Raw genomic sequence first — 11,241 nt, 5'->3', positions numbered from 1 at the left:
CCAGAAACAAAAACGAAACACCCCTTTTCTGAAGAGACGTTAAGCCTTTCCAATCTTAACAGATCCTTTGTTCAGCAGTGGAGAAACTGGGGAGGGCACAGCTGCCCCAGCAGCTTCCGTACAACATGGCGTCGCCCATCTGTACACCCCGGCTGGATTTACGTCCTCTTAGTCCGTCGCAGGACCGGAAGTGGTTTCGGCCCTAGCGGATCCGGGTAGGTGAGCGCAGGTGGCCGAGGAGGGTTCCAGTTTTTCAGCGTGAGGTGCCGCAGGTGTTCGGGTTAGGTCCCGGGTCGCAGGTAAGTGAGAACACGGGATCCTCGGGGCCTTTCACCTGCCTTGTGCGAGGGAAGGAGGGGGATTCCAGGGCGGATTGAGGAGAAGCGCTGTAGAGCTGGAGATGTCACTGTGTGTGGGGGCGACTTATTGCAGGACCCCGCCGTCCCCGAGCGACTTGGCCCGGCCCTTGTTCCCTTCCCCGGGCGCGGCCTCCTCGCCCCCCACCCCCACGGCGGTTCAGCACCCAGGTGTGCGACGAGGGCTCTCGCCCCGGCCCGGGCCCACCACGCGCTCCCCGGGCCCCTTCGTCTGTCTCTCGGAGCACCTACCAAACCTTCGTGGCCTCTAGACCCCGTCAGCTCAAAAGGAGGCACCGCCCACAGCACCTGGCAACTCCCTGGGCGCTGCGTGTTGCACGCGGCCGCAGTTACGTTTCCCTCCTCTCCATTCGTGGGGACCTGCTCCCGCCCCCGGTGTTACCACCCCTTTCCTCCCAGACCACACCCGCTGCTCTGGGCCTTGCTGGGAGCCAGCTCTTTCTCTTTCCGCATCCCTGGGATGGAGACTCGAACCCTAGAGATGCCTACGAAATTGATCCTTGTTTATTAACATATAAGGAAACCCGACCCTTCCTGAGCTTTTGATATACTGATGGGGCGCAAACTCTCTTAGATACCCGCTCCTTGAGAACACTACATTATTTATACCATTTTTTTTAAGATTTTTTTTTTTTTTTAAGTGATGCCTACACCCAACGGCGGGGCTCCATCTCACAACCCCGAGATCGAGAGTTGCGTACTCCACCGACTGAGCCAGCCAGGCGCCCTATACCGTATTTTTTTTAGTTCTATTACATGGATAGAAGGAACTGCATGGGAATATTTTGTTAATTATCAGCATTAGGAAGTGTGGGAGAAAAGCGGCTTAATAGGAAATAATGATTCGTTTTGGTCAGGCTGAGCTGGTTCTAAAAATGTATTCTTTTATATTTAATTTTTAAAATTTATTTATTTATTTGAGAGAGAGTGAGAGCAGAAGCAGGGGGGAACAACAGAGGGATTGAACAGGGCTCAATCCCAGGACCCCGGAATCATAACTGGAGCCTAGGCAAACGCCAAACTCACTGAGCCACCCAGGCTCCCTATCCTTTATATTTATTTTAGTTGTCTTTCATGCATACAGCCTTTAAAAAACAATCATGTAAGAAATTTAAACAAAATGGATTCTGTTTGATCTCTCTCCATCTCCATCTTTACTCTGTTAGCCCTAAAGTAAGACCTGTTACCAGTTTGGGATGTGTTTTTCTATTTCTTTTTCTTAACATTTATTGACAAGTATTCAGATAAGTTACATGTATGTAAGGTGTAAGATTTCGTGTTAAATTTCTACTAATACGTATTTTACAAATATGGCATATTGTACCTATTCAAGGAGCTTGACTTTTTATACTTAAAAATGGGTCTTGGAACTTTTTCTTTGTTTATATATATGTAGAGATCTGCCTTATTCTTTCTACTTGCTCTGTAAATTCCACGGTTTATTAAGATTTCATGGTATGCGAGATTCCATAGATTGCTTACAGTTAGACACAGCGTGTCAGAGAACATCCTTCCACATGTGTCTGTGTGCCCATGTGGACGTTACAAACCTGCAGTTTGAATTGCTGTGTGGGACAGTGTGGACATTTAATGGCAAACTGCCCACCCACGGTGTGTAATAATGTCTATTTCCCTAGCTCTTTTAAACATTTGATGCTGTTAATCTTTTTCATTTTTGCCAATCTGATGGGTGAAAAAAAAAAAATTGCTGATGTTTTAATTTGCATTTCCCTAGTTACTAGTGAGATTGGGCATCTTTTCATGATTGTTGGCTGTTAGTATTTCCTCTTTTGAGAAATGTCTCCTTTTAATTGGGCTGTTTTTTTAATATGTAGTAGTCTTTTATGTATTCTGGGTATTAATTTTTGGTCATTTATATTTGTTTTAAGTATTTAGTCCCAACTTAGTGCTTTTTAAAGTTGGTGCTTGTCTTTTAACTACATGGCATCTTTGTCGAACCATAGTTTTAAATTTTACATTTAAATGTATCAGTTTTTTGCTCTATGTATTTTGTATTTTGTGGCTGTCATTCCCTCCCAGAGTGGTTCGCCAGTGGGAGATATTTTGCCCTTCAAGGGCTCTTTGACAATGTGAGGAGACATTTTTTGGTTGTCTAACTGGGGTTGTGGAATGACAGGCATCCACTGGGTGGGAACCGGGGATGCTGCTAAACATCCTGAAATGCCTAGGAAAGCCCTCCACAATAGGGGATTTTTATGGACTAAAAAGTCAGTAGTGCTGATGTGGAAAAACCCTGTTATACCCGAAGGCACAACACGGTTTTCTCTTATGACTATCTTTCCTCCTGTAAACTCTTACATGTTTGAGTTTTTCATCACTTCCTCTGGATGTGTTGTGAGTGTGTGAGTGAGTGAATGGTGTGTGCATGGTTACTGTTTTCCCAACAGTGCCACTTTGAATACTAAATACACTCTTGATACATTAATCTGAAATGCCACATTTATCATTTACTACTTTCTCACACACACACAGTGTCTGGACTCCTATTCTGTGACCGAATTTTCTGTTTTGCTGGACCAATACCACAATATCTTATGTTAAATATATGTTCTATTTGATATTTAGTAGGACAAATACTCCCTTATGATTATTACTGTCATTACTTTATTGAAAATTGTATATTTTTTCAGCTCACATACTCATTTAAAAACGATTTTGGGGGGACGCCTGGGTGGCTCAGTTGGTTAGGCTGCTGCCTTCACTCAGGTCACGATCCCAGGGTCCTGGGATCGAGTCCCACATGGGGCTCCTTGCTCAGCAGGGAGCCTGCTTCTCCCTCTGCCCGCTCTGCCTACTGCTCCCCCTGCTTGTGCTTTCTCTCTCTCTCTGACAAATAAATAAAATCTTAAAAAAAAACAACACTATTTTGGGACTAATCTTAGTTTCTTTTCCAGATTTTTAGAATTAGCTTGGCAAGTAGTTTTTTTAAGTGGCTTTATGGAAATGTAATTTACATAACTCGATGTTTAAAGTGTACAATTCAGTGGTTTTTTAGTGTATTCACAGTTGTGCAGCCGTTATCACAATCTAATTTTAGAACATTTTCATCACCCCAAAAAGAAACCCATGCCAGTTAGCAGTCATTCCCCATCCCATTCCCCAGTACCCAAGCCCTAGGTAGCCCCTAATCTTTCTGCCTTTATAGATCCAAATCTTTTTTTTTTTTTTTTTATTTGACAGATCACAAGTAGGCAGAGAGGCAGGCAGAGAGAGAGAGGAGGAGGAGGCAGGCTCCCTGCTGAGCAGAGAGCCCAATGCGGGACTCAATCCCAGGACCTTGAGATCATGACCTGAGCCAAAGGCAGAGGCTTTAACCACTGAACCACCCAGGCGCCCCGAGATCCAAATCTTTTATATAAAGGCAATCATACAATTTGTGATATTTTGTGACAGGTTTCTTTCACTCAGCATAATGTTTTTAGGTTTCATCCATGTTGTTGAATGTATCAGTAATCATCCTTTTTTTTACTGCTGAACAGAATTCCAGCCTTCGTTGTATTTGTTTCCTAGGGCTAGGGTAACAAAGTAACACAAACTGGGTGGCTTAAAATAACAGCAGTGTATTCTCTCCCTGTTCTGGAGGTGATAAAGTCCAAAATCAAGGTGTCAGCAGGGCTTTTCCATCTCTGATGGTTCTACAGGAGAATCCTTTCTTGCCTCTTAGCTTCTGGTGATTATTGGCAATCTTTGGCATATGCCAAAACTCTAGCCTCTGCCTCTGTCTTCAGAGAGCTTTCTTCCCTGAGGGTCTGTCTTGATGCCCTAATTCTGTCTCTTGGAGCCTGTTTCTGTGTCTCTTCTTCCTTCATGGAAGGACACCATTTCTCTTGGATTAAAGTCCTGCATTACTTAAAATGACCTCATTTTAACTTGATTATGTGTGCAAAGACCTAGTTTTCAATAAGGTCATGTTCACAGGTACCAGGGATTAGGACTTCAAACTCTCTTTTTTTGAGGACCTGGTTCAACCCATAACCTTATGGATATGGTACATTTTATGTATCCACTTGTCAGCTGAAGGACATATACATTGTTTCCACTTTTTGGTTTGGACATGTTTTCATTCCTCTTGGGCATATACTTAGCAGTGGAATTGCTGGGTCATATGGCAACCCTATGTTTAATCATTTGAGGAACTGCCAGAGTGTTTTTCAAAGCAGCTGCACCATTTTACATTCCCACCAGCAATATGTGAGAGTTATAATTTCTCCTTATTATTGCTAGCACTCATTATCTGTTTTTTTAAATAAAATTTTTAAAAAGGTTTTATTTATTTATTTAACAGAATGAGAGAGATCACAAGCAGGCAGAGAGGCAGGCAGAGAGAGAAAGAGGGGGAAGCAGGCTCCCCGCCCAGCAGAGAGCCCCATGCGGGGACTCCATCCCAGGACCCTGAGATATGCCTGAGCCAAAGGCAGAGGCTTAACCCACTGAGCCACTCAGGCACCTCTGTTTTGTTTTGTTTTTTAAATTAGAGCCTTCCTAGTAGGTGTGAAGTGGTATCTCATTGTCATTTTGATCTGTATTTCCCTAATAGCTTTTCATATGCTTATTGGCCATAGGTGTATCTTCTTTGAAGAAATGTCTGTTCAGATCCTTGCCTGTTTTCAACCAGTTTGTCTTTTTTATTATTGAATTGTAAGAGTTCTTTATATATTCTACATACAGGCTCTTATCAGATCTATGCTTTGGAAATATTTTCTCCCATCCTGAGATTGTCTTTTCATTCTCTTGATGGTCAATTCATTTTTTAGAAAGTTTTTTAAAATTAAGTTTGCATTACATTTATATGTTATTTTGACTATTTCTGTAAAACAATCTCTTTATTAAAAAAATAGAGTAATTATAGTACCTATTGCAGAAGGTTGTTGAAAGGATTGAGTGAGTACTGTATACATGATTGTATATAATGGACGGTACCTCACGCATGCTATATGCTCTGTGACAGCTGTGTTCATCTCTCTCTGCTCTTCCAGTCTTCTACATCTCCAGCAAACTTTTCTATTTTTCTTCATATCAATCTTGCACATTTTGTTGAGTTTATACCTAGCTGTGTGTGTGTGTATGTGGTAGTTGTGTGTGGTTTTAAAGTGTATGTTGCTGTTATGAGTGGGCTTTTCTTCATGTTTTTATAATGGTTTTGGAAAGCTCTTGATTTTATATATTCATCAAACTTTCAAAATGGTAAGTTGTGAAAGTTATGACTTGTTTATTTATCTGGGTGATTCCAGTGCAATCCTTCTGTTAGGAACCATGGTTCTTTTTTTCTTCTTTTTCTTTTTATAACGAAGAGCTACACCCAACGTTGAAATCTCATGATCCAGGGAGTCCTGGGCTCTAGTGACCAAGCCAGCCAGGAGACCTCCCCTACCCCACCCACCCCCACCCATCCCATGATTCTTTTTCATTCTGCCTTCTTCTGCCTTGATTTGGATCTCCTTCCCTTCCAGGCTCTATTATTGTTGAGTCTTCCATTCCTCTTGTCTTGCTCTCCTCCAGTCTAGCCCTCACATAGCCACCATGGTGCTCTTTGAAATCTGAGTCTGAGGCTGACACTTCCCTTATAAGTCTTATTGGCTGTCCATTAGGACCCTCATACCTTGCTCTAGATCTGCTGATTCCAGCACCATCTGTCTCTATTCTATGCCCACTATGCTCTAGCTCAGCAGTGTCCAATAGAAATATAATGTGAGCCCCATAAATACAGATTTCTAGTAGCCACATTAAAAATCTAAAGAGGGGTAATGTGGGTGGCTCAGTCGGTTAAGTGTCCAACTCTTGATTTTGGCTCAGGTCGTGATCTCAGGGTTGTGAGATCGAGCCCCATCTCAGGCTCTGCACTCAGTGGGGTGTCTGCTTGACTGAATCATACGATTAAAAATGGTTAAAATGGTAGATTTTGTGTTTTGTATATGTTACTAAAATTTAAAAAGTCCACCTTAAAAATCAATATGGAAATGATCAATAAGATACTTTCACATTTTTTCATAGTAAGTCTGCAAAGTTCTATATTTTACACTTACAGTACACATTACATTTGCTTGAACTTTCTCACCTATACTGTGGTGTTTCCTACCTTTTGTATCTTATATGTGCTGTTCCGTCTGGCCTGGTGTGCCCTTCTCCTAGCTGCCTGCACACCTGAATGTCTCGCTCTCAGTTTTTGACCCCAGCATCAGCCTCCCCCACACTCTGTCCTGGAGCGTTCCTGTTAGCAATACCCGGGTCCCTTCCTCTTTGCCAAACCTGGGCTCCTGCAGTGTTCTCTCCCTGCCCTGCAACCTGTTCACTACAGGTGTTTCTCCTTTCCTGAATCCCGAATTTTTGAGAGCAGATTGTGCCTTTTAACCCTTTACCTGGAGTCTGACACAGTGGCTGGCTTATTGAAAGTGCTACGTACATGTTTGCTGAATGAACCCTTTGGCTGGAAAAATACCCACACAAAACTTCTCCATGTAAGAATGAATTAATACGTGTTTTGAATATTGCCAAACATTCCCTCATGTGGAGGTACCCTGCTTGCTCCTTCTGGTTCCCTGTGAGGCCTTTCTTTTACATGGGCCACAGGTGACAAAGAGTATGTCAGGACCTTACCATATGCCTGGGAATTCCATATCTGAGGGAGCCCTTCTCAGTGGAAGCAAATCAATAATATTTTGTTTTTTAAGCATTTTCTACTTTAATGTCACCTTATTTTAATGTTATGAAATATGGAGATAGTATGAGATGCAAAAATAAATGTAAAATATGAATTAAAACACATGTGAGAAGATGTAATTTTCTTTGAAAACAAAAATTCCCTTATCTCTGCAAAATGATTTCTAAGTTGAGAGGGAATGCACAATCAAGATGCAGATTGGTCTCAAAGGATGAAACATTTGGCTGAAACAAACAAGAAATTTAAAAGAAAGAAATGTAAAGCTTTGGACGTAAGTGCAAAATATACATTATAAGTATATTAAATGGGGGACTCGATTTGGTATTAGTGAATTTCAATTGACCACAAGCTTTATATGATCCACCACTGGGTTTCTTTTCTACTCAAAAACAAGTCATTTCATGCTGCATTAATAAAATCTAGCGTCCAGATATTAGGAAGAAGTAGTAGCAGTGTCGTCTACACCAATCGGACCCTATGTCAAGTACTGAATACTGACCTGAGTGCCACATTTTAAGAGATACATTGACAAAATTAGAGGTATTTAGAAGGACCTGGCCACAATGGTGACCCTCCTAGGTCATAGGAAGGCTGCTTGGATTAAGAAGAATGTTCTAAGGGAAGCCATAAAAGTTATCTTTACGTATCTCACAGGCTCTCAGGAAGGAGGAAACGTTGTCATTTCAGGGGCCAGACTGATCATCAAAGACATCAAAGAGAGCAATTTCTGGGTGGCCCAATCAGTTAAGTGCCTAACTCTTTTTGATATCCGCTTATCATGATCTTGGGATTGTGAGATTGAGCCCCATGTCCACCTCCATGCTGGGTGTGGAGCCTGCTTAAAATTTTCTCTCTCCAAAACAAACAAACAACACCTAAAAAGAGAGCAATTTCCTTCTTTCCTTTGTTTTCTTTTCTTTTCTTTTCTTCTCTTTTCTTTTCTTTTCTTTCGTTCTTTCTTTCTCCTTCTTTTCTTTGAGAGCGATTTCTAAGTAGGGAACTTTTGCAGAATGCAAGGACTTTTCAACAAAAACTGCCTCTTAAAGTAATGAACTCTGTTCCTAAAAGTATTAGAGACCAAGTCATTCTCTGTCAGGATTACACAGCAAGGATTCTTAACTTGTGCAGGAGCTGAATTTGGGTCCTGCATTTTCACTCTGTGATTCTTTGTTTTGCTTTAATTAGGAGTTCTGTGGTTTATAGTGCCCAGTAGCAGTAAGAGCTGACATTTACGGAACCCTAATGTGCTAGTCGGTATGCTAAGTCAAGTGTATTGATCACATTACTTTTTAAGACTCACAGGAGTCTACGGGGTCTATCTTTCCCATTTTACCAATGAGGAAACAGAGACTTGGAGAAGTTCAGTGAATTGCCCAAGTTACATTGCTAGCAAGAGGCAGAGGCTGGATTTGAACCCAGGGTGTTTGACACTAGGGCCCTTGTCCTTATCCTCTACCTTAGGCTGCTCCCTGAACAGCTGAACATACTTGTTTACTTGGTGGCTCAATGGGTTGGGCCTTTGCCTTCAACTCAGGTCATGATTTCAGGGTCCTGGGATCGAGCCCCATATCAGGCTCTCTGCTCGTTGGGGAGCCTGTTTTCCCTTCTCTCTCTACCTGCTTCTCTGCCTACTTGTGATCTCCCTCTCTCTATTTCTGTCAAATAAATAATAAAAATAAAATCCTTTTAAAAAATTTGATTTATTTCAGGAATATAATCATGTCTTAAGTGGGATATTTATATTGCATATCAGTAAAAAACATCAATTTAAAAAGTGCTTTTCTAATTATCAAGAGATACACATACTTGGATAGAATTTGAAAAGTCAAAATTATAATCCTACTACCATTAGGTAATCACTATTTTCAGTTTGATGTTCAATTACTGGTACAATTTTATTTTATAAAAAGATTTTATTTATTCATTAGAGAGAGCACGTAAGCAAAAGGAGCAGCAGAGGGACAGGGAGAAGAAGCTGACTCCCTGGGCTGATCAAGGAGCCTGATGCAGGGCTTGATTCTAGGGCCCTGGGGTCATGACCTGAGCCAAGGGCAGCCACTTAACTGACTGAGCCACCGAGGCATCCCTACTATGTACAAAAAAAAAAAAAAAATTAAAATGGCAGATTGTTTTTAGTCATGGAAAGTGGTGAAGCATTGAAAGCTTTGGATCCCAGAGCAAGCCCTTAGAGAGGTATCTTAATTTGTTTGGGCTGCTAAAGTAGAATGCCACAGACTGGGTGAATCATAAAAAACAGAGATGGATTTCTGTCAATCTGGAGGCAGGAAGTCCAGGATGCCAGCCTGGTTAGGGCCTGGTGAGGGCCCTCTTTCAAAAGGCAGACCTCTGACTTCTCATTGTAGCCTCACATGGCAGAGATCAGAGAGAGGCAAGCTTTTATAAGGGCATGAATCCCATCATGGGGGCTCCACCCTCATGACCTCACCCTAATCACCTTCCAGAGGCTCCCCCTCCTAACACCATCACATTGGGGGAGAGGATTTCAACGTATGAATTTTAGAGGGACATAGACTTTCAGTTTGTAATGCAAAATTTGATTTTTCTCATTTCTGGCCCAGCATTGAACCATATTGTTTTTTTTTTTTTTCTTATTAGCATCAGGGCTCAGTAAGGGGAAGAATACTTTTTTCATTGGAATAAACAGATTTTTATAATTGGATGGTTAAAATAGAGACATTTATCATAAAATGTAACATCTTGGATTGAGTTTTATTCATTCGATGAGTATTTATTGTTATGAGCTCTGTGATAGTTACTGGGGATATATGTTGTGTTGAAGGAGACAGGTAAGGTCCCTGTTTTCATGGAGTTTACAATCTAGTAGGAAAGACAGTGAATGAACCAACAGTTATTCATTAGGCCAATGGGTAAACATCAGAAATATTGCTGATTTTTTTTTTAATATTGCTGAGTTTTGACAAATGTGCATACCTGTAAGCCAAGCTTCCATCAAAACTTGGGATATTACATGCAATTCTAGAAAGTTCCCTCTTGCCTGAAATGCTCTTCCCTAGATTTTCATGACCGGCTCTTTTTTTGATACTCAGTGCTCAGCTTAAATCTATCTTCCCTGTAACCACCCTCCCCCCACCCCAAGGCAGCTACTGATCAAATCTTTTTCTACTATAGATTAATTTTAGTTGTTCTAGAACTTTATGTAAATAGAACCATACAGTATCTCTTTTGTATCTGGCTTCTTTCACTCAGCCTAATGTTATTTAAGATTCATGCATGTATCTTTAGTCTTATGAATAAAGCTGTTACGAACATTCTTAAGTAAGTCTTTTCGTGGATAGATTTAATTTTATCCAGCTTGGGACTCAGAGAATTGTACTAAATCTGATGACCTCCATCTTCCCACTGTTCATTACATGGATGTTGAGTTTCTCAATCTAGCCTTCATGTCTCTGCTGTTTTCTATATCTTTCTGTGCTACATTCTGAGTGAGTTTCTCAGATTTAGCCTCAATTTCCCAACACTCTCATCTCACTGTCTGATCTATTTAACCTGTCTATTGATTACTGGACTTTTAAAAAATTTTAACAATTATCTAGAATTTCTATTTTTTTGTTGTTTCCTGTTGATGTATTAGATTATTTTCCTTAATTTCCCTGAGTGTTATTTATTTGTTTTTTTTTTAAGATTTTATTTATTTATTTGACAGAGATCACAAATAGGCAGAGAGGCAGGCAGAGAGAGAGGAGAGAGGATTAAGCAGGCTGTCTGCTGAGCAGAGGCCCGATGCCATGCGGGGCTCAATCCCAAGACCCTGGGATCACCACCTGAGCCGAAGGCAGAGGCTTAACCCACTGAGCCACCCAGGCACCCCTTGAGTGTTATTATTTTAACGTTCCTTTCAGATCTCAGGTAATGGGTATTTTTGTTTGGTTCTTCTGTGAACTGTTTTTTTAATTGGTTTTTAAAAAATTAAAAATTTTTTTTTCTTATTATTCATTTATAATTGCTCTTCTAGGGACTGATGTTCTGTGGAGGTCCTTTGTGTTTCCTGTGTGTTAAAAACACACACACAAACACACACTCCAACAGAATGCACCAATTCTAACCATTTTAGTTTTAGTTTCTTGGCTTAGGGTTTTCTTTCGTGAGGTTAATGTGAACTTTGGCCCTGGACTACTTCACAGTACAGGCTTGAGCATCTGCCTT

General features: G+C 41.0%; 1 protein-coding gene across 2 annotated transcripts in view; it reads left to right on the top strand.

Annotated features, from left to right (window-relative positions):
- Positions 1–219: 219 nt before the first annotated feature.
- EXD2 (exonuclease 3'-5' domain containing 2) overlaps positions 220–11,241 on the top strand; it is a 51,478-nt gene continuing 40,456 nt past the window's right edge. For both annotated transcript variants that reach the window (XM_032849390.1, XM_032849391.1), the window contains exon 1: positions 220–299. The gene's annotated coding sequence lies outside the window, so the exon portion shown is untranslated. The remainder of the gene's footprint in view (positions 300–11,241) is intronic.

The sequence above is a fragment of the Lontra canadensis genome, unplaced genomic scaffold, assembly GCF_010015895.1.
Source record: "Lontra canadensis isolate GAN:19392208 unplaced genomic scaffold, GSC_riverotter_1.0 scaffold227, whole genome shotgun sequence".
Taxonomy (NCBI): Eukaryota; Metazoa; Chordata; class Mammalia; order Carnivora; family Mustelidae; genus Lontra; species Lontra canadensis.
Note: the sequence above shows the minus strand (reverse complement) of the source record. Positions and strands in the feature narration are given on the sequence as shown.